Genomic DNA, 5,596 nt, shown 5'->3' with positions numbered 1-5,596 from the left:
TCGTACCTTCGTCTAATGATGTAAACCTTTACGACAGACGCATTGCAATTGTTTCTCATTCATTGTGCAAATAAGGCCCTGATTTTCATTATCATCATCATTTTCATTTTATATCATCTTCTTCTCTCACTTCTCACAGAAGAGTGACCATTGATGAATGATTAGTACATGTATTACGTCATAGAGCTTAACGCCGATGTCTGGAAAAACGTTATCGCTCTGCCTAGGGGTGTGACGTGGTGCGCGGTCGGTCTCCAGTGATTGGTTTTAAAAGGATCTAACGGAACCCGTTATTTCATCAGTTGTTGCATGCGCGTAAAAGCAGATGAACTTTTCTCATTTCTTTCTCACCTTTTCTCACCTTTTCTCACCTGTTATGCTGTAACCGACATTGGGTGGGACATTGCCTCGGTTTAGCCCTCAACGACCTTACATCTAAACATGTACCTATGTACATGTAGGTCTGTTACAAGCTGCACTTTCTTCATCGACTTTTCCTGTTTTTTTGACAGGTAAATTTCTCCCCGTCCTGTGCTGGAGTTTAATCTACTAGTGATTAGCATGTAAGACCCCAACATTCCGTGTTATTCTGTTCACCATACACATTTCGGCAAATTTCCTTCTCCCTGCGATTAGAATTACCGAAGTTTTATTACTTTTCTTTGTTAAAAGCGGGGTTCTGGGAGATCATTAATCCTGACCAACCCCTAGCTTACCGCATGTTTTTTTCTTCAAAGCGACCCGCAACATGAGCTGCTGCCAGAGTTATCCTGCCATCCGTCAGGATTAGAGATTCTGGACACCGAGAGAAGCTTTAATGGTGGCACTGTCGCAAGTAATACCTAATATGTCACCGGATTATGCAGGCTCAATATTCAAGGCTGAGACCGGCGGAGCGTGAGTGCTAATATTGCGGCTAAACTGTCCTTCGGCACAACAACGGTGCATGTCCGTGGTGCTGATAACTTTGTTGGGCAGGCAGGTACGAGTGCTCGAGTAGGGATCGGCGTAGCTTGGGTTTGTTATAGTTTCATAGCATAGCAAATCAATCTATTCACTTTTGCTGAATGTCATATATATAGAACGTCTTCAGATGCAAACCCTATACATCTGTACACACAAACGCGCGCGCACACACACACACACACGCACACACACGCACACACACACACGCACACACACACACACACACGCACACACACACACACACACACACGCACACACACACACTGTGCTAGCTAGAAACAGTCTTGATAAGTGTTACACAATAGTAATTTCTAGATAACAGCAATAATAAATCCTTTCGCCGGCTCAACATGTACTCTAGATAATGGAGTCTTGGTATGGTTGACGCATAACCACCATTTGCTTGATGAGTATCATTACACACATTTGAGGTGGAAAGGCGGACTTGTGTTTAAGTTCTGCGGTCGAATCGTTAGCAGGCCCCACAATTTTGTGCTCTTAGTATTTTCTGTTTTACGCTGTTTTCCTTACTGCTAGGTGGAATTCGAAATGAGTACCTCGCTTCTGCGAGGAACGTCTTCTCAGATTGGACCGAAAGCCGGAGGCCCACGTTTGGAAGAGCCACACTTCTAGCACGTTAAAGATCCCTGCATCACACTTATCGAAAAAAGGTAGGGGTCCATCCCGGTGAAAGTGGATCAAAGTTTCCCGTTAGTAGCCTCTATAACAGGCTTTCTGGGCCTTTTCCCCCGTCTTTTTTGCTCATAATACATATTTGCTGGCCATTTCTTTGTATATTGGGTCGCTTGACTACCGGCCCCGTGGAGCCTGCATGTATTCGGTGCCTCAAATCAAGAGGAGATTAGCAAATCCTTACGGGGCCGGCAGAAATGGTCAACAAAAGAGTGTTATGAGCCAAGAAACACGGGGAAAGGCCCCAGAGAGCCTGCTATAGAGGCTACCAGTTACGTCTTCCTCAGTTTGTTCCAACCGTACAAGGCTGTTGCGCCGTAAGACGGTTTGCCGGTTACGCGAAACACACAAACACTCAGAGAATGAATTTGTGTAATCACTTCTCATTCTTTTGCTAAGCATCAGGAAGGATGGTCATCGGTCAGCTACTTTGTAAGGCCTACGTCGCATTTCAAAATCGGTGCCCGGCCGGGCCGCTTTCGGAAAGGAAAACTATGATACAAAAGACATCAAACTACGAAAAGCGTAAAGAAAATAGTCGTGGGCGTTAGTTGTGCATATTTGTGCGTACACATTTCTATTTTTCGTTTCCACAAACAGCCCGACCGGTTTAGAATTGTGACTTAGGCTTAGTTCCAATTTCCTAAACGGCGCCCGGCCGAGATGTTTGCGGAAACGAAAAATAGAAATGTTTATCAAGGAACATACACACATTTTTGTACGTACAAATTTCTATTTTTCGTTTCCTCAAACAGTCCGACCGGGCCCTGGTTGGGAACTGTGACTGAGGCTTAGGTCCCATTTCCGAAACGGCGCCCGGCCGAGATGTTTGTGGGATCGCGCGTTCACCAAGGAATATACACGAATTATGCTCATGACTATTCTTTTTCGTTCAGTGTGTTTTGCTGCCCTTTTATCATATTTCTTGTTTCCGAAAGCTAACCGGGCAGGACCTGGGTTAGGACCCAGGCCTTAAGAGGATCGAGGGCTAAACAAGAAAATTGTATTCGCCAAGTTTACAGCTATCGTTTCTTTCTGTCATGTCTGAGTCGTCACCAACTTTGACAGAAAATTACTACTAAATCGAACTTATGAATGCAAGGGCCGCGAATATTGGAGCCCAGCTTTTCACTTTGTGGGGAAACTTTCATGCAGCAGTCAAGTGAATGTTACAAGCATTTTCAGACCGCGCCCTAACGTATTAAGCAATATATTGTCATGCCGGTGCATTTCTTCTATCGTCGGCCGTGATAATGATACTTTTAAACAAAGTATTGCGTGCAATAGTTCGGCCCTAGTAACACTGACAGAGAACACCAACACCTACCTGAATTTCCTTTGGTGCTCAGATGAGTTCTACTCGCGACGAACGTTGTTTATGGAGAGATTTCCTCTTGAACAAGCGTTGCCTGGTCCCTTCTCGGAAATGCAAACTGTTCAAGAGAAAACTTGAAAGTCCCGTCTCCTGTACAGTCGTAAGCCACTGCCTCCTCGGACAAATCTCCTGTCGTGGAGTACGGGATAGGGACTTAAATACTGTATCTGAAGTTGGAACGTCAATCAACCTTCGACGTCAGAGACACTTTTGTGTGGATGCCGCCAATGAGAGCCGCAAAAGGGCATGAGTGACGCGGCAGGAAATGAAGTTGGCAGCTGTTTCTTCTTTGGTCCGACAGGAGTAAGAAAGTGGCTATACTGATGCCATGAGGGTGATGGAAGGGGTACTTTACCCTAATGCGGAGATGTTAAGCAAAGATGACATGAGCCCGGAGCTGCTGACATCGTGACGCTGAGAGATCACAGGATAGTCACATGATAGGAAAGGTGTAAAACTTCTAAATTAGCGGTGACATAGATTTCGCCAAGCAAAGAAAGGTAAATCCGGGGATGTCTCCACCAGTTGCTGAAGGAGAGGCGTGGGCGGTCGGGTTTTATTATCAGATTTATATTATACTCCAAATAAACTATATCCTCCTCTGGTGCTTATGTGGATCTACCTTCTTCCTTTTGTGAGTTCTGCGTCAAGTAAAGAAAGATATTGACACCTCTTTTCCGGAAAAAAAGAATACTTATCACATGCAGCCCCTTACACAGATTTCTGCGTGCTACGCAACATTTTGTCTTATATAACGGGGTTGTATTTATACTGTAAACTGAAATATGATTTAGCCTGCACTTAAGATAGATAGCTTATGACTATATCTAAATAGCTATAAACCTCGATACGACATAGATGTAAAAATTCATCCACGAAACGAATCGATCATCGTCTTTCTTGTTAAGTCCAGCAACTGACGGGACAACCACCATCCATAATAAGTGACAAACAATAAGGAGGAAATCAGTGGCCGGAAACAGGTGGCGAAGATTCCGGTTTAGCGTATACGGGAACATCAATAGGAAAGAATAAAGCCTTTATCTGGGTATTACTTGGTCATCCATCCACAGAAAGTCCTCCCGGACAGCTGAATTCGTTTCATTGGTGCTGAGAGCAAATGCTGCGCAATTAAGCCAGATTGGGGACAGGACAACGTACGAAGACTTCCAGATATGGTTCCGGTGTTTTATTCCTACGTGTGTGCATTTTATCTGATTTTGGCGCTATAGCGCATAATAAAAACAATCCACGACTCCAGGCGATAGCCATTAGGTAGGGTACAATGACCATCGAGTCTTTGTACTTGTAGTTTTGTATCTAAGCCTGCTCGTACGTTTTCACGTGAAGGTGTTTGTGTCAGATTTAGAGTAGGCGGTAGGTTGCAACTTGCGAATCGCATACCAGGTCCAAGTCCATATTTCAGCACACTAAGCTTCAGCTTTGAACGGGTAATAGGATAGCTGATATGCAGTAAACGGGTCATTTTTGTGGGATAAATATTGTAAAAAGTTAAGTACATAAGCCTGAACCAACATTGTACGCATCCACTTTTCACAGCAAGTACATTTCATGGATTACATCATTTGCAGACTGCAAACAATATGAGATAGGGCGAAAAAACGAGATGGGCAAAAAAACTAGATGGCAAATTTTCAAAATAGACACCATAAACGTTGCAACTAAAATTGAAGTGCCAAATATGGCAGCACAACCAACAGGGCATTCATTCCTGTATTAGTTAGTTAGTACACTATTGTAATAAAGGTGGCACTAGTGTGGTGTAGACTGGTGTCACTAACCATGGTAACTACATCACACGCTTCCATATTGGTGCCTCTCTTAGAACTACCCAGCAAGTTTCACTTCTGCAACTACAGTCAAGGCTTCCTTTCCAGTGTTAATTCTTATATTACAAAACAACCTGTTTACCCATTTTGGTCTATCTGAAGAAGAAAACTAGATACCTTTGCCAAATAAACCAGGTTTGTTATGTAGAATGATGTCTGTAGACATAAATTTGTTACTTGTTACATTCTATTTTATATGTCTGGAGTTGGTTCATAAAATTTTGCCATTGATTATACAAATTAGATCCTTATTTACATTGTTAATATCAAATTGTATCAACCATCACTTTAGCTATCAGCATACCAAAAATCATGATCTATGATGATTCTTTCATCCCTCCTTGACTCATTCTCTCTCAAAATCTGAAACTAAACCGGCTCCTGCAGTTAAAGAAAAGATGTTAGGGGACCCAAACATACACCTCTTACTCTCTGCCATCTTTCTCAGTTACATATGTGGCAAGTTTGAAAGTCCTATCACGGAATGCAGTGGATTTATCAACTTTCCACATTAATTATGCAAATTAGCTGTTAATTTGAATAATGAGTATCTCATTATGTAAGTTTTCACTTAGGCTATCTACATATCTCTTTCTCAGCTACAAATGTGACGAGTTTGAAAGTCCTATCACGGAATGCAGTGGATTTACACACTTTCCTCATTGATTACGCAAATTAGTTTTCGATTTGCATAATTAGAATTCCATCATGT

General features: G+C 42.7%; 1 protein-coding gene across 1 annotated transcript in view; it reads right to left on the bottom strand.

The window, feature by feature from the left end:
• The window catches only part of LOC118414171, a 6,905-nt gene extending 3,546 nt beyond the window's left edge, over positions 1 to 3,359 (bottom strand). Inside the window, exon 1 of the mRNA XM_035818028.1 lies at positions 2,987 to 3,359. The gene's annotated coding sequence lies outside the window, so the exon portion shown is untranslated. The remainder of the gene's footprint in view (positions 1 to 2,986) is intronic.
• Positions 3,360 to 5,596: the final 2,237 nt, after the last annotated feature.

The sequence above is a fragment of the Branchiostoma floridae genome, chromosome 4 (assembly GCF_000003815.2).
Source record: "Branchiostoma floridae strain S238N-H82 chromosome 4, Bfl_VNyyK, whole genome shotgun sequence".
Taxonomy (NCBI): domain Eukaryota; kingdom Metazoa; phylum Chordata; class Leptocardii; order Amphioxiformes; family Branchiostomatidae; genus Branchiostoma; species Branchiostoma floridae.
Note: the sequence above shows the minus strand (reverse complement) of the source record. Positions and strands in the feature narration are given on the sequence as shown.